We start from the raw sequence: 17,838 nt of genomic DNA, 5'->3' as shown, positions 1-17,838 counted from the left end.
ACAGAGTGGGGACACTGAACTACTAAGGCCTGTGTCTTGGGGGGTGTGGGAAGGAGGGTCTGCTTGCTCTCCTGGTGCCCCGCAGTGACCCCAGAGAAGCCAGGAGCAAGTAGAAGCCTCCGTCCCTTCCGAGGCACACGGCAGGGGGTGTGTGGCTGGCTGCTGGAAAGGAAGCGACCCTGCTTCTGCCGCCTGGTGCGGTGCGGGTCTAAGCGGGGCTGGGGATGCGGTGACCTCCCCACGCTCTCTCTCCGCGCTGCTACCCCCCCCCACAACGCCCTGTCCCCCTCGGGGCACCGTGTCCCCTGGGGCTCGGCGGGGTTGGGGTGCGGCCGGCCGGGAAGGGCGGGTCGTCCCCCCTACCCCCACCGAGGTTCTTTGGAGCGGCCGAGGGGACGTGCGCGCGTCCCCGGCGCCGGGCCCCGGGCGCCCGATCTCCTTCCCTTACGGTCCGCGGCCCCCTCACCTCGCGACACGCAGGAGCCCATCACGGGGCCGCGGGGCCGGGCCGCTGCGCCTTGGGTGCGCCGGGCCGCCGGGCGCTCATGTCTCCTCGGGCTCGGGGCTCACGCGCGGCGCTGGCGCAGCGGAAGCGCGGACGAGCGGAGAAGGGGCCGGGGCTCCTCTCGCCTCAGCCGCCGCTCCCGCCGGGTCGTCCCCGCCAACGCCGCCAACGCCGCAGCGCCCGGCTCGCCTCGCGCCGCCGCCTCGCGAGCCGCGCCCGCCCCTGCCAGACGCTGGCAGCACGGCGGGCGGGGCGGCCCCGGGGAGCGCTTGTCCGGAGCCCCGAGCCCCGAGCGCGGAGCCCGCGAGGCCGCTCCGCCCCCAGCGCGCCCGCAGCCCGCAGACCTGTTGCAGCAGCCCGGCCGGGGGGTGGCGGCGGGGTAAAGCAGGAGCCCGGCGGGGGGGCGGGGGGAGGGGAAGAGGAGCCAGAGGGGGATCTTCTGGCCCTCCCGCCTCCCGCGCCACTAGGCGACAGGGGCTGAAGGTCAGGGAAGAGGGCGGTGGGGGCGGGGAGATTCCGGCATTTGGGGCACAACCTGGCCGAGCGCAGTAACAACAATTCCATTGTACCCAGTTTGCAGGGGAAGAAACAGGCTCACGGAGGTCGGATGCCTCGCCTGAGGTCCCTTAGCTGTGAGGGACATCGACTTTTGACCATCAGCTTGTCACTGGGGTGACGGCGGCCCAGGCTGGGGATACAGAGGGTGGGGATGGTGTACCAGTGTCCTCACTGACGGATGAGAGTCAGACTTCACTCCACGGGGTCAGGCGGGTGAGAGGCCTGGGCTGCCTCAGCCCTGCGCCTGCCGTCCGATGGGGCCACAGTGGCCTCTCTGATCACTCACACCCTCTCACGTACCAACTCACGAACACATGTGTGTTCGCACTTGCACGTGCACATCCACACACTAACAGCCACACACACTCATATTTACACACAGACGCCCCGCCCCACCCCCCAGCTCCACAGCAAACCTTCCCCTGCACGCTGCTCTTCAGCATCTGAGCGCTCACTTTCACATCCTTCTGTCTCACTCCATCTTTACGGCTACCTGCGCACCAGGCAGGGCAGGTGTCACTGTTTCCCTTTTACAAGGGAAGAAGCCAGGTTCACTGGTTCTCTTCGAAAACCTGGTGATGGCCCAGCAGGACTCTGAAGGATGAACGAGGTTTGAGGTAAGGGTGCGGGTGGAGCCGGAGGCCTCTAGTAGGGCAGGATCTGGGTCCTGTGGGACTGCTGGGTGGCGGTGGGGTGAGCAGTGGGGCGGGTGCTGCCGTTTTTCTCTTTCCCCAGGCCTGGTGCCCTCTTCAGAGTAAAGTCCTGATGGGGAGTGACCCTGGCCACGGGTGTCAGCAGAACTGGTGTGAATGTGGCTTCAGCTCACACAAGCTGTGTGACCTTGGGCAAGTTGCTTCACTTCTCTGACCCTCAGATATTTTCTTTGTTAACTGGGGGTAAAAATTTTACCTCATGGGATTGCTATAAGAATCAATGAGATGGGGGCTTCCCTGGTGGCGCAGTGGTTGAGAATCCGCCTGCCGATGCAGGGGACACGGGTTCGTGCCCCGATCCGGGAAGATCCCACATGCCGCGGAGCAGCTGGGCCCGTGAGCCATGGCCGCTGAGCCTGCGTGTCTGGAGCCTGTGCTCCGCAACGGGAGAGACCACAACAGTGAGAGGCCCACGTACCGCAAGAAAAAAAAAAAAAAAGAATCAATGAGATAATTGTGCAAAATGACTGACACATAGTAGGTTCTTAGGGCTAAAAATAATTAACGGTGATGGTGAACACAGGTGTGATGCACTAGTACTTCACCAAGTGTCCCTACCCCCACGGGAATCCTGAAGAAACTCCATTCAGTGGATGTGCTGGTGTGAATCAGACGCCGGTCCTAGAGTCCAGTGCTGTACTCAGGCATGGGTGCTCAGAGCCCTCCCTGCTCTGTCCCCATCAGATGAGCCTCCCCCACCCCCCAAGCCTGGTTTGGGGGAGGCTAGCTCTGAAGAGACGAATGCCTTGCTCAGTGCCAGCCCTTGTGTGGAGAAGGAAAGGCTGGCCTGCCTGCAGCCAGGCTCTGGGGTCCTGTGCTACGTGGCCCAGGGTTGGGGCGGCAGAGGTGTCCTTTCTCTTCTTCCTGTCATGGAGTGGCTGGATCTGGCTTGGAGGGAGGGCTCTGACTCACCATGACGCAGGACGCTCGGTCACAGCTGCAGATGCTCCCAGCTGGCAGCCTGGCAGCTCTGGGGACAGAGGGGACGGGGAGGGGGACCCAGGCAGAGAAGATGTGCAGCTTACAGGGGAGAGAATGCCTGGGGAGCCCACTGTGCCCCCTTCAGCCCAAGACAGAGACAGGTGGATGAGTCTGGGCCGTGGCCCCTCCCAAGGGTCCCTTGCTCACCAACTCAGAGACATGTCTGGGGTGGGGGTCTGGCTATCTTAGCCTCTAGCATTCGTGCTGGTCAGTTCCACCCTGACTCAATCCTTTCATTGTACAGATGGGCGCTCAGAGAGGGGCAGGGGCTTGTCCAAGGTCACACAGTAAACTGGCGGCAGAGTGAAAACTAGAACCCAGGCCTCCTGCCTGTCAGCCCAGCCCTGGCACCAGCCTGAGACTGGGCCATGTGGGGTGGGCAGCTCCCCTTGCACACCCACATTCACCTTCCCAGTCCTTGGAATTCTGCTGAAGTGGACGATTCCCAGACAGCTCTAAGATGTGTGGTTATCCTTCCCTGGGGCAGGCCGTCCTTTCCCAGCTCAGCCCACAGCCCATCTGCCCAGCGACCTTCCACTACACTCTCACCAGCCATCCAGGGGATGAGGGAAGAGGGGGACTCCTGGTGGGTGAGGGGACCAGGGGAGAGTACCCAGGCCATGCCCTTCACACTGTGAATCTCACATCATGATTTGGGGGACCCAGCCAGAGCCCCCTCTCCTGTGGCCTGCCCCACTTACTCCTATTCAACAATGGACATCCACTAGTCCTGAGTGCCTGGCCCCGGGCTGGGCGCTGGAGTGTGGAGAGCAGTTGCTGCAGAGTTTGATCGGAGGGAGATTAACCAACGGGAGCCTTTAGAGTGACGAATCAGACTCAGTCCTTGCCCAGGCAGCCCTGGGAGGGGGGACGGTGCGGTGCATGGGGAGCCACGTGCATAAGTAACTCGGGTCAGGGTGGACAGCAGTGCATCCCCATGCCAGCCAAGTGTGGTAAGAGGAGGGGTGCTTCTGCCAAGGGTCACGAGGATGGTTTCAAGGCGACAGTGACCCTGCAATGGAATTTTGAAGGTTAAGTGGGATGCTGGCAGATGGAGAGGGAGGAGGGCTCTGTGTACACAAAGACTTGGAGGCAGGGATGCTGAGGAGCCCATGGGGGACTGGCATCTATAACATCCGGGGGTCCAGTGGGAGAGGACGAGACTTCAGACTGGAGTTGCCCACCTCCCAGCCTCAAACATCTCCTCAATATTTGTTTTCTCAGGAAAGGCAGGCAGAGCTGGATAAGCAGAAAGAGAACAGAATTAGAAACCAGACAGATCTAGGTTTAACTCCTGTGCCCAGAATAATACATAGTAGATGCTCAATAAATATTTGTTAACTGAAGGCAAGAAAGTGAGACTTGTCCAAGGTCACACATCTTGAAAGTGGTTGCAGCCAGGACTGATTCAACCTCTCATTCACCCAGCAAATACTTATTGAGCACCTACTATATGCCCCGCTCTGAGTGGTGCTGAAATTTCGGCATGATTGAGACAGGTCCCCGTTCACTGGGGGAGGGAGAACAGACTGGTTGGGGAGGTTGGCATTAACCCAATAATGACCCAGGCAAATTGAGACTCACAGCTCCGGAAAGTTCTAGGGAAGAGCTCTTGAGAGGGTAGAAGAGAAGGACTTGATCTGGTCTCGCAGGTGGAGGGAGCATCCAGGGGAGGTGACAGTGACTGAGTCCACAGCTGAAAGACGAGTAGGACCTGGCTTGGCAGAGAGAACAGCACAGGCAATGGTGTGGAGGAGGGAGGAAGTGTTCGATTCCCAGGAAGGAGAGAGGGCCAGGGTGGCTGGAGCACAGAGGATGAGACGGGGGCGGGGGTGGCAGGAGTGGGCTGCTGCAGGGCCTCACGCTGGGATCTGGTCTTTATCCAGAGAGCACTGGGAAGCCCCAACCTCTGTTTCTTCATCTGCAAACCAACCTTCCTTCCAGTTATTTTTGGGATGGGGGGTTGCTGAGGCCCAGATGAGGGTCCCAATACAGTTCCCTGTTTCTCTAGAGGCCCAGCCTGGTCTGAGGGGCCCAAAGGACCAGGGCTTGGGGCCTTTCTGGGAAGCCTGAGACAGAAGGCCACAGGCTGACCTCAGAATGTGTCCACTCTTAGCTCCAGCCTTGGGCCTGGGGGCTTCTAGCCAGAGTGGGGTGACTGGTCAGAGTTCCCTGTCTTCCCCCAGGAAACAAGCTGGACTGGGTGGGATAGGGAGAGGGAGAAGGGTAAGCCCACAGTCTGATGGGGCGGGGGAGACAGAGTCCTCAGGGACTTCCAAGTCTGCTGGAGGAGACACTGTGATAGGCACTGGTGACACGGGTGAAACCAGCCCCGGCCCTGGGGAGGCTTCTAGCCTGGTGAGTGAACAGGTACACTGAGTTCATCTCTAAAATGCCTGACCCAGGCCTGGTCTACAGTGGCTGCTTCATGACAGGATCCCTTTCTCAGGGTTCAGAGGCTGGTACTCTGACTCCTGGACTTCAGGATCTCTGCAGGCAGGGAGGAGGCCCCCCTGCTAGGACCAGGGTAGAGACACTGGGTAAGGCTCACCTGAGATGCTTTTCCTGAGCCATGTGTGTCATGTGGCATATGGCCACCAGGGGGCAGCCTGAGACAGCATCATTCTTCACTGCTTCCATTTTCCTTCCTCTCTTGGCCAATTGACCCAGAAAGTGCCATGTTTGGCAACTCAGACCCAGCCACGGTTCAAGGCTGTGCATCATGTGCCCTGCACACAGGTGCCCAGCTGAGGGGGAGGACACTGAAACCCTGCCTGTGCTCTGGTCACCAAGCCCTGAGCTCTGGCATGGGCTGGGTCTGCCCTAGTATGGGGAGCCTTTTCCTTAGCGCAAAGTTGTCATCTGCTTTCCACGCTCTGTACTGCAAGGTTGCATCCACCCACATTCGCACAGAGTCTCCATCTAGGCCAGCAACACTCCTGAGCTCAGACATCACCTGGTCCTAACCCCCACGGCACAGATGTGGAGACAGACCAAGGGAACCAAGGCCAGTTAGTAGCAGAGCTGGGACTGAAACCCCACAGCCAGCAGAACTGCCTGCTCCACCTGGAGTCTTCAGGTGCCAGGTGCTACCTCTTGGAGGCCTGGCCCTGCCTAGGGGTCCCGGGAACCAGGGATTGAGACCTTTCAGGAACCTGAGAAAAAAGGCCACAGGCTGATCTCAGAATGTGCCTACTCTCAGCTCTAGGCTCAAGACTGGGGGCTTCCAGCTGGAGTGACTAGATGGGGAGGGACAGAGAATAAGCCCCCAGTCTGATGGAGGAGGCACAGCTACTGTGCTGGGCACTGGGGAGTCACCAGCCCCTGCCCTCGGGAAGCTTCCAGCCTGGTGAGTAAACAGGTGGTGAGGTGTCTCCAGCATTAGGACCGATGTCCCCCAGCTCCTTGAGAGACAGGCATTCTCATGGTCATTACAGGTGCACCCCCTGCTGACCTCGGTGGGGCCATTCGTAGGGGTTTGGGGCACAGTTTCAGGTGTTTGGATTAATAATAGCAACAAGAATAATCATGGCAGCTGAGACCTTCCCGTGTGCCAGTGCTGAGACCCTTTCTGGTCCTGTCCTGTTTAATCCTCCCAGTAACCTTAGGAGGTGTGTCCGAGCCGTGGCCATGCTGGGGCAGCCCTGAGAACCCCAGCATTCCTCCTCTGTCTTGACCTTGGGGGCGCTTATGAGCCTGGTAGCTCCTGGGACCTGGCAGCATCGCCTCCATTCCTGCCTCTGGACCTTTGCACAGACTGTGTGCTTCCCCTCGATTAGTCCATGTCACATGTATCCCTCAAGTCTCAGCCACAGAGGTCTTCCCTGTTTCCCTCCTCATTCCTGTCTACATTCATCAAATATTGATCAAATCAGCACCTGCAATGTGCTGTCTGCTCAAATAAGGGGATATAATTGAGAGTAATCAGACAAGTCCCAGCTGTCTTGGAGATTAGAGTAGGTGTCAGCAAACTATAACTGTGGGCCAAATCTGGCCCTCAGCCTATTTTTGTAAATAAAGTTTTATTGAAACATATCCATGCTCATTTGTTTACCTATTTTCGATGGCTCTTTGCAATGGCAGAATTGCGTACTTGCAACAGAAATCTTATGGCCCTCAAAGCCGAAAATATTTGCTATCTGGCCCTTTGCAGAAAAAGTTTGCCAGCACCTGGCTTAGAGTCTTGCAGAGAAGGCAAACATTAACAAGCCACTGGAGGGACTTCCTGGGTGGCGCAGTGGTTAAGAATCCACCTGCCAACGCAGGAGACACGGGTTTGAGCCCTGGTCTGGGAAGACCCTTCATGCCGTGGAGCAACTAAGCTCTTGCACCACAAGCCTACAAGCCTGCGCTACTGAGCCTGCGCTCTAGAGCCCGCGAGCCACAACTAATGAAGCCCACGCACCTAGAGCCTATACTCCGCCACAAGAGAAGCCACCGCAAAGAAGAGTAGCCCCCGCTCGCCGCAACTAGAGAAAGCCCGCATGCAGCAACGAAGACCCAACACAGCCAATAAATAAATAAATAAATAAGCCACTGGAATAAATAATAAATTGACAAATTGTGAGAAGTGCCAGGAGGGGCATAACAGAGGCAGGAATTCAGACTTAGGGTTAGACTGGTCACCATTTCTTCTTACCTCCCACCCTTGATACCCTGATCAGGTCAGTGGAGGCAGGATGTGGACAGCATATACAATGTGCTGGCCCGTCTGAAGGTCAAGCCTTAGACTGGAGTCTCCTCCTGGGTTGTGTTTATGGCAGAGGTGAGGGTCCTGCTGAAATCTGCAGTTTGGGCCCCTGCCCTCATTCTCACATCACCAGACCTCAGAGTCAGTCATGAGCGCTCTCACGTCCTCCATCTCTCGTCCCCTGGGATTCCCTGGGAGGCGGGCAGAGCGGGAAGTACTGTTCCTTTTACAAATGGGACAACAGAGGCTCGTTATGTTTAATGACTTGGCCAAGTCTTGCTGAGCTGCAGGCAGAGATCTTGATGTTGTGGGAAAGCCCTGGACAGTATTTAGGACAACAGGGTTCTAGCCCAGGAATCATTTGGGCAAGTCTGTTCCCCTCTGGGCCTCAGTTTGTTCATCTGTAACGGAGAAGGTTAGGGAAAGGAGCTCTTTTCTGGATCTGCCAGCAGCACGCTGGGGCTCACCCCATCCCTCTCCAGGCCTTGGTTTGTCTCTGTAAAGTGGGGAGAGAAATGCTGGGCCCTCGCACACTCCTGGGGCTGGGCCCGGGCTAGGCAGATCACAGATGGGAAAGTCCTTTGAGCTCAGGGGAAGAAAGGAGCTGTATAAACCCAGGGGGTTATTAGGGTGATGGGGACGGGGCCCGAGCTGATGATCCCAAGGCCCCAGGGCAGTGTGTGATCTGACCAGCAGAGGGCACTGTGGGGAAGCTATGGCCAGCTCCTGAGCTGGAATTGTTGTCCCTCCTGGAACACAGATCGAGGCCCCTCTGTGTGCCTAACCTGCAGTGCTGGATGTGGGGACACGGCTGTGAATGAATGGGACCCGAGATGCTCCCAATCTAGGGATGGGGTTGGGGTGGGGACTTGAAGCAAACAGGCCTTAATACTGAGATGGGCACTATGGCCGGGCCAGGCAGGGATAGTGACCCCCTTGCTGGAGGCTCATGGGAAATCAGAGGTCAGAGGTCTGAGCTGGACAGCCAGAGAAGTGAGGCATACGGGCTGCCTGGGCTTGAATCCTGGCTCTGTCACCTATAGACAAGTTACTTCACCTCTCTAGACCTCATGCTCCTTACCTGTAAAATGGGAATAATAATTGCACCCACCTCACAGAGCTGTTGTAAGGACTAAATTAGCTACTCCTGGGTAACACCTTAGAACAGGGCCTGACTCGTGCAAGTTCCTTAAATGTTGCTATTGTGACCTGAACTGGACAGTTTGGACATTGGCAGCTAAAGCCACGAGGGGTTCTCCTCCACGGATAAGGACAGGGCTGAGGATGGAGCCACCTGGAGAAGAAAGAGGAAAAGGAGAGAGAGGCACTGCCGGAGAGGGGGGGGGAGCACAAAATTGGGGAGGAGGGGGTTTGGAGGAGGAAAGAGTAGCTAAGCACCCAGTGCAGCCCCAAACTAAACTCCCTGCTGAGTCACCCCTCCCAGCCCCCTCCCCAGCTGTGTGCTCTCAGGCATGCCCTCGGGCCTCTCTGAGCCTCAGTCTCCTCCTCTGTAAAATGGGGTAATATCTCCCGCATCACAGGGCTTCAAGGCTTCCTTAAGATGGCTTGGCTCTGAGAGGAGTGGAAACGCCTCCTGCCATCTTGTACTGTAACCCTCGGTCCCATGAGGAGGTGGGTCTGGCTCTGGCCCCACAGACTCCGGGGCCTTTTGTTTAGAAAAGCAGCCAAAGAGGAAAACCCCCCAAACAAACACAGCCCAGCTGATCTCTGCAGCCCTGCCTGCCCAGCCCAAGAAGTGGGTGGGGTGAGTGGGGGGAGAAACTGACACTCTGGGAAAGTGTTTCTCCCAGTGCAGGGGGGGCAGTAACCAGGTCAGGGTGGAGTTGACGGAAGGGCCCCCAGGACTCACCTGAGGGATGAGATGTTCCCGTTCCAGCAGGTAGGCAGTGAGGATCAGAATCCCCTGGGAAGCTGGTTAAACATGCAGGTTCCAGAGCCCTGCTGCCTCCTCCCCCCAACCCTGCCACCCAGGTCCTGATTCCCTAATCTTGTGATGACCCCAAGCCCTAGGGGATTAGATGGAGGAGGCCCAGCTGGGCCTGCTGGGAAAGGCAGAAGGCAATTTCGGGAAGGGCCTGGGGTGGGGTTTGTCTGAGGATGGGGGACTCTTCCAGCAGGCTTGGAGGCCGAGGACATGGCAACCACGGAAATAAGGAAGCCAGAAGTGCAGGAGAAGAGGGGGTGGGAAAAGACGCACAGAGGGATGGCAAATAAATTCAATTAAAAAATAAAAATTCTGGGCTTCCCTGGTGGCGCAGTGGTCGAGAGTCCGCCTGCCGATGCAGGGGACACGGGTTCGTGCCCCGGTCCGGGAAGATCCCACATGCCGCGGAGCAGCTAGGCCCGTGAGCCATGGCCGCTGAGCCTGCGCGTCCGGAGCCTGTGCTCTGCGACGGGAGAGGCCACAACAGTGAGAGGCCCGCTTACCACAAAAAAAATAAAAAAAATAAAATAATAAAAATTCTTAGGATTCTGCATCTCACTGTGTGAAGGTTTTGGGTTTTTTTTTTTTTGGCAGCGCTGCCATGTAGGGTCTTACTTAACTCCCTGACCAGGGGTAGAACCAGCACCCCCTGTACTGGAAGCACAGAGTCTTAACCATTGGATTGACAGGGAAGTCCCCTGGGTGAAGGCTTTTTATACATTGTCCTTTCGGTCCTTATCACCAGCCTAGGAAGTGGGGGTTATTTTCAGGACCATTGTACAGATGAGGAAACTGAGGCTCTGAGAGACAAGGGCCAGGATGCCATATCCCATCTGCCTAGGAGAGCACAGGAGGCAGTGCTCTCTATGTCAGGATGTGGAGATGGGGTGCAGGAGGTAAGGATGGGTCACCGGGGCTTTGTCTAAGGCTGGTCCCTTTGGGGACCCTGAGCTTCAGAGTAGAGTCGTTGTGACACTTCCAGCCCTGGCAGGGGGCAGGATGAAAGTCATGGCTGGCCAGCAGCAAGGTCCAGAGCCTTCTAATCCTGGAGAGCTAGGGAAGAGGCAGGCATCAAGGGTGTTGCCGGGCTCTGGACACACCTTGAGGAGGGGGAGACATGGCCGCGGGGACAGTAGCTACTTCCCCTGCCGCCAGGGAAGCTGCAGTGTGCTGGCTGAAAGCTGTCTCCGCTGCATGATTCTCATCCAGAAAACTCTGCACTGCTCTGAGGAAGACCCTCCGTGGGGGCCCTGCTTTCCCAGGAACACACCTGTGCAGACCCTGATCCATGGCACTGTCAGGCAGCGGGGCTCTGGGGTCCATCCTGGGTCAGTATCACTGTGGGAGTATAACCACTTCCCCTCTCCCCACCACTGAGAAGATCTAGTTCACGGTCAGGCCCTGGGTCCCAGGCTTTGGGTCGGAGGGCCTGGTTCAAATCTGGAGGTGAATAAGAGGTTGTCCAGGCTGGGGGTGCTCCTGTGGTAGAGGGGAAGACAGGCAGGGAGGCAGGAGCTAATTCTGCAGGACTTCAGGCTCCCAGCCTTGGAAACCCCCTGGCTGGGGACTTGTCAAGGGATTCTCGGTCCCAAACTGCCTGGCTCCCTCCCTGGCCAGGCTGCAGGCCATCTTCAGCTTTCAGTCTCTCTCCCTTCTACCTCACTTTACACCCATTTTCAGTTCCTCTTCCCAGTCTCCCTAACCCTCTCCCCCACGGCTAGCTAGGGCCCGCAGGCCTGGACCACCTCGGGCCAAGTGCCCTCTGATCTAATTTGGACCAACACTTCCTCTCATTCTTAACCCCAGTGTGGGCTGGGCGCCTCCTGAGAGGAGGAGGGCGAAGACACGGGGGCTGCAGGGTGGAGATGGGGTTGGGGAAGCAGATCTCCAAGCGGGAGATGGGAAGAAGCTCTGGGATGCTGGACTGCAAAGGGAGATTCAACTGTGGCCAAGTGACTTAACCTCGCTCTGCCCCAACCTTCCGGGGTGGCTGTGAGGATTAGGGGATGCTGCACCTGGCATGCACTTAGTCTTCAAGGAAAGTTTGCTGTTATCCTCATTGGAGAATGGCCTCGCATGACCTTGTCTCACCCCCTCACTTCTCACGGGGGAAACCATGGCTCAGAGAGGGTGTGGGCCCTGTCCCAGGTCACACAGCACTCAGCTGGCTAGGCCTGCGCCTTCCTGCGTGGCAGGCTCCGCCGTGCTCTCCCCAGCAGGAAACCGCTGCGCACAGCAGCCCGGGCAGCAGAAAGGAGCAACAAGCTTGGCTACGTGATCTGCAGGCCCCGGAGGCTGGACCAGGCCCAGCCCCAGAAAACAACCTGCTGGGGGCAGCCTGGGCAGGGCAAGAGGGGTGGGCACCAGGGCGGAGACCTCCCTGCCTGGGAATGGAGATGTGGGCTGAGCTGCAGCCTTACCCTGGGCCCCAAACCTGCCTGCAGGAGGGCAGCTGGTCTGTTCATTGCTCCCCAGAAGAGCAGCTGCTAGGGGGAGGAGAGGGCACACAGGTGGGCAGCAGGGCCAAATGGGCACCTGCGGCAACTGGGGGTGATTTGCACAGGCTGCCCGCCTGCTCATCAGCTCCGGTTTACAGGGATTTGGGGGATGAGAGGGTGAGGGCTCCGCCCTGGGCCGGGCCTCTGCTGGGCTGCCGGGTGGGGTTCAGAGAATGGTGGAGTGTGTCTTTGGGCCTCAGTTCTCCTGGCGACTCATGAGGGGACAGTTGCGTCCCTCACTCTGGACACAGGGCTGCCTCGGGGCCAGGAAGCCAGCTTGAGGAGAAGGCCCTCTGGGCCCAGCTGGTTCATGGCCGGGCTGGTCACCACAGGGAGGGCCCTGGAGGCCAGACCCAGCAGCCAGTGCACTACCAGGAAGCACAGTGGTGCCACTGAAGGATCCAGCACAGGGGTGGGTGCTGGTCAGATGAGGCTGCTGGAAGGGCCAGACTGGAGGACGGGAGGCCAGAGGTGAGGCCACAGTGTGGGCAGCAGAAGGGGTCTGGAACAGGATGGAGGGAAACAAGGTTTCACAGAGGTCGAGTGGATGAGGCTGGAAGCGTGGGTGCTGGAGCGGGCTGCCGGGGGTCCGCCCCCAGCTCCTCGTAATGCTGTGCGACGCGTGGCGGCGTGTTGATGGTCTATTAAGTCCCCTGCACCTTGTTCTTTGCACATAAAACAAAAGTGAGTTTGGAACTGGGTCAGAACAGAAAACCCCCTGCCTCGTCCTCTGGACGCCCCAGCACAAATGCTCCGACCAGAGGATGCCTAGAGCAGGACAACGGGGCATAAAGAAGCGGGAACCGGCACGGGATGGGAGGCAGAGCTCTGGCCTGGACAGCAGAGGGGCTGGCGAGGAAACTGGTGTCCCTTGGGGCAGGTCCAAGAAGCCAAGGGCGGCCTCGTGAGCTGGGGTGGTGGGCGTTGGGTAGAACCTCAGCTGGTGGGGTCTGGACGCCAGTGTCATTAGGGGGGCCAGCTGTGCAGCTGGGACCCATTGCTGAAGGAAATAAAACTCGGGGAGGCGACTGGAAGGGAACACCCTGTCTGGATGACGAGAACCCCTTGTGATGAGGCCAGCTGCAACCCTGAACGGAGCTGCTGGTCTCTTCTCCTTCTGCAAACTGCCACACATCCAGGCCACAATCTGAGACTCTGCCTCACTCGTCTGCTCTCTGAGACAGAACAGGGGCCGCCACATGACGTATATCTCCCAGCTTACCAGCCTTGGACTCTCTAAGCCCCAGTTTCCTCAACTGTAAAATGGGGCTACAATGACGCTTGCCTCAGGGTGCCGATGGGAGGAATAAATTAAACCATGCGTGGCAGATACAAATTGCCTGGCACATCTGGCTGCTAGCGTGACATGGTGTGTCCTCACATAGACCCTGAGAGGCAGATACACTCTGCCCATCATACAGAAGAGGAAAACTGAGGCTCAGAGAGGTTAAAGGGATTTGCCCTGCAATTCTAACCAAGCAACTCCCAACCCTGGTTCTCTCCATGGTGATGGCAGGCAACGTGGAAAGGAATGGGCGGGTGGGTAGGTTTGGGACGGGATCCACATGCCCTTCACCTGGTATCAGGAGAGGTGACCTGGCTCCCCAGTCGCATCCTACATCTCTCCTGGCCCATCTTCCCACTCCTGCCAAAGGCAGACCCTAGAGGGGTCAGGTCAGCAGCTCCATAAGCCTCCCTTGCTGAGTCCAGCATGCCTCCTTGGGCTACACTGACTCTTGGGTCTAGGTTGAATCTTTCCCACTTTAGCTACAGCCTGTTTCGTCCTCACCTGCCGCTGGGCTGGCAAGTGGCAGCCACCATTACTGAGATGCACCCCCAGTCTACTGGTGTGGAAGAGAAGTCATCAACCCCTTCCCGGGGGCATTGTCCTTTCTGGCCCAGGGGTGCCCTGAAGCACTACCAGCCTCCCCCAGGAGGAGGGTCTGCAGTTCCTCAGACTCAGAGGAGTTGCTGTGGGCCCGGGACAGAAATCAGGCAGAGAGAAAAATCAGACATCTAGTTGTAAGCAAGAGTCTGGAGTCATCCTCCTCCAGCTGTGCATTCTGGTGCTCAAATCCAGCAGGGCCAGAGCATCGAATGCCGACTGGAGCTGGGCAGAAGCCAACCAGCTTCTCCTGGCATGCCTGCAGGTGAGCAGACAGTGAAGCCAAGAGCCAGCTCATCGCTTGGGTGTAAACAGCGGCCCAGCGGGGAGTTGGCAGCCACCTCCTCTGCCCTTTCCCCAGCCCCCTCCCCGGGAGCCCGGCCCAGGGAAAAGAGAGTGTCCTGACACGTTGGAGGAGTTCCCATCCCACACCTGTGCCCATATTGGGTGGGTGTGTGGGGTGACTGAAGGGGGCCCGCAGAGAATCGTTGTCCTTCTGACCCGTCCCAACCCCACGTCTTCTCGCAGCTGGTGCTGGGAAGGCTCCAGGGTTCTTGGAATGCTGAGGCCCCCATCTCATCCACCCCAGCCCAGATGCCTTTGCTACTCACTCCCAGGGCCCGTGCCAGCAGGGCAGAACAAGCGCCATCTGGGAGCTGGATCGTGCCCCGAAGGGGGCCCCTTGGCTCCCGTTCCCACCAGCTGAGAGCTGTGTCCCTTGGAAGGAGGGGTGCAGCTCCAAGGTTTCCAGAACAAGGAAGAAAACAAGTCTCCACAGAGCACTAAGACCCGATGCCCTGCGCTTTACAGACACTGTCTGCCTTGTTTGTCGCTGTCTCCCCAATGGCAGCCACACAGCAAGAGAGCAAGGTCTGCTTGTGGAGTGAATGAATGAATGAGGTTCAGAGAAGGCAAGCGATCTGGCCAAGGTCACATAGTCAGAAGGTCGTTCAACTGAGAATTGACCCTGGCTAGTTTGAGCCCTAAACCCAGGCTGTTTCTGACACCCACCTACCATGGTGGGAGCATCACACAGGCACACATGCAGGTGCACCTCCCCTGCTGTCAAAGTCCTGCCCACACACATCCACACACCTACACACACAACCCTCAGCTAAGAGACCCCCCCCTGCCATACCACTTAAGCCCATGTAAGGGGCCCTCCTCATGCCATCTCCGGCAGGTACATCAACCTCCTTCTGTGCGGGCCTCACACCCCCCTCTGTCGCCACCCACTCCTCCACGCCTGGAGAAGGCAGGACGGTGCATGCCCTCTTCTACCTCCACAGTCCAGGCACCCTCTCTGCCTCTCCAGGCCCCAGTAACCACATCAGCACCACAGAACATCGATGCTGGGAGGGCACCCCATAGTGTACAGATGGTCAGACTTGGGCCAAAGAGTGGGCACCATCCAGGACATGGTGCTGGAGCTGGTACCTGGGCAGAGCCGGGGGTTCGGCTGCCTTCGGGGCAATTCCAAGATTTGGGGCCACCTCCCCTCTGTGCCACATGGTTCAGCCCCAGGAAGCAGCTGAACCTGCAGACCGGAGGGGCCAGGACCTCCTCCTGCTTTGTACAGCCCCAGACCCGCTTGGTGACCAGCCGGCATCTCGGGTCCCTGGGACTCACTCTCCAAAGCAGGCTGAACGTGGAATGGGCCCCTTGTCCTGCTTCCCCACTAATACAGGGCCCACAAGGCAGGGGTGGTCAGGGAGAGTCAGGGACCCCTAGGAAGAACAGATGGCACGTGCCACACTGTACTAGAGATGCTCCACACAAGTTTTCATTGAACTTCACAGCAACCCTGGGAGATAGACAGGGACCAGTCTCATTCCCATTTTCTAGAGGGGTAAACTGAGTCCCAGAGTGTTAAGGATCTTGCCCAAGGTCCCCCATCCCTGGCATACAGTAGGTGCTTGCTAAGTATTTGTTGAGTGGATGCAGTTGCAAGGGAGGGGAAGGAGGCTTGTCTAAGAGCATGCACAGAGGCAGAATTTGAACCCAGGTCTGACTCCAAAGGCTCTTGGCTTCCCTGTCTCAACTGAGTTTCCTCGGCAGCCTTGGGACCCACACACAAGGCATAGCTGACATTTACCCATTATGGGTCTCCTGCGTGACGTGGCCAGCTTTCCAAGGCTCTGCGCTGTTTCCTTTCACACTGAGAAAAAGAAAAGCAGCCCCTGACATCCAGGAGCTGGCTCGGTGCTCCTGGCTAGGCCACCGTGCAGTCCTGTTAAGCATAAGCAATTTCATAGATCACCAGCGTCAGGCAAGGCCCCTCGAGGACCACGCTGGATCAAGACAGAAAACAAGACCACTCCGTAATCATGTCTGAACACAGACCGCAAAAATGACCAAACACCCCAGCTGAATGAGTGACGACTGCTTCTTTGCCAGTCACAGCCTGAGCTTCAATTCATCCCTCTTCCCTTCCAGATTAAAGCCATTAAGATACCCAATCACAGAATCACCCCCACTTCCTGATGCATCCAACCCAGAGCAAAGCTCTACTCCCTCAAGCCCTCCCCAAAGCTCCTAACACCAGCCCAGATCCCTTCCCAAGTCCTGCCTAACTCCTACTCACGGAGCTGTCCCTCAGTTTGGTCCCTCAGTTTCCTCCCTCGTCGCAACGAGCAGTAAAGCCAACTTTGTTCGGGTGTGTTTCTGGTGGTCTCTGGCTGGGAGGCATTGACAAAGTCTTAGAAAAACTGCACAAGACATGTTTTGCTCAGCCCATTGTGTTGATGGCCCTAGAGCCACAGGCCAGGAACGTGTCAGCCTCTGATGAAGCATGACGGGGTGGGAGAGGAGCCCGTAATCTCCCTCTGTTCCCAGGAGGCCGACTTTCAGGCTCTGGGGCTGGAGAACAGTTAACTCCTTGGTTAATTCCTGCCATCCCAAATGTGAGCCTTGAAACCTCCCCTCCCCACACCCCACCCTGGCAGGTGTCAGACATTTGGGCTGGGGGGGAACCGGAGAAGGGAGTGAGTACTGGGCCAGGGGCAGGAGACCTGGGTTCAGCTCTTGCCTCTGCCTCTCATTGGCCATGTGACCTGAGCCTCCGTTTATCCATCTGGACAATAGGGTGGGGCTGGGTCTGAGTGGGATAAAGGAACCCCTCTCCAGGTATGATCAGTTACACAACTCCCTGCTATAACCCTTCAGTGGTCAGGACAGAGATCTCCTCGTCTCCCCTCTCAGCTCCTGGTTCCCTGAGGGTTAACCAAACTTCCCTTCCAGGCTTGATGTCTGGGTGACCTGGGGGCAGGTGAGGGACTGGGGGTCCTATATGTCCCCAGTCACTAGAATTCTGGCTGGATAGAGAAGAGCGTTACTCGTGACCGTTTCTGAGGGCTCAGGGCTTGGCCTCTGCACCCCGTCACACCCATCCCTCCAGGTTCCCTAGATCAGGGACCACATCCAAGCCAAACAGGACGGGAGGATGGAGCCGGAGCTGCCGCAGGAAGGGCCTCGGGGCCTGTACGGAGGACTCTCTGGCAGAGGCCGTGGAGGAAGACAGTCTGTGTAGCTTCATTCAGCTCTATATCCTGCTTCTCTTGCGACAAGGGGATGTGGCCATTCCCCATTCTGCCCCAGGCAGGAGGAGAGGAAGGAGGCCGAAGCTGAGGGATTGGGGCGAGCCAAGGATGGGTGACCTTTCCTGAAAGGGATCGTTTGGTGCGGAAGGTCAAGGGAGTTTGCCTTCCCGCAAGTGTGGGGCCCTCTAATCTTTGCAGCCCCGTCTTTGGGAGGGGAAGAGGGTAAAGGAGAATCCATAAAGCAATCAGGGGTGCTGGACCCACCTCCCAGCTTTGCCCTGTCTCCTCCTCCCTCGCACCTCATTCTTTTTTTTTTTTTTTTTTTGTGGTACGCGGGCCTCTCACTGTTGCGGCCTGTCCCGTTGCGGAGCACAGGCTCTGGACGCGCAGGCTCAGCGGCCATGGCTCACGGGCCCAGCCACTCCGCGGCATGTGGGATCTTCCCGGACCGGGGCACGAACCCGTGTCCCCTGCATCGGCAGGCGGACTCTCAACCACTGCACCACCAGAGAAGCCCTCGCACC

At 58.0% G+C, this 17,838-nt stretch overlaps 1 pseudogene across 1 annotated transcript; it reads right to left on the bottom strand.

The window, feature by feature from the left end:
- Positions 1-868: 868 nt before the first annotated feature.
- On the bottom strand, positions 869-12,202 carry LOC149750828 (uncharacterized; annotated as a pseudogene). The gene is made up of 5 exons (XR_016393983.1): positions 12,131-12,202; positions 11,813-11,878; positions 8,606-8,910; positions 4,342-8,026; positions 869-3,996 (listed from the first exon to the last, which is right to left on the bottom strand). The product of XR_016393983.1 is annotated as an uncharacterized LOC149750828 (transcript).
- Positions 12,203-17,838: the final 5,636 nt, after the last annotated feature.

Source organism: Delphinapterus leucas, chromosome 1, assembly GCF_059928025.1.
Source record: "Delphinapterus leucas isolate spDelLeu-1000000601 "Yukka" chromosome 1, BTC_Dleu_Yukka2, whole genome shotgun sequence".
Lineage (NCBI taxonomy): Eukaryota > Metazoa > Chordata > Mammalia > Artiodactyla > Monodontidae > Delphinapterus > Delphinapterus leucas.
This window is presented reverse-complemented; position numbering and strand designations above follow the sequence as displayed.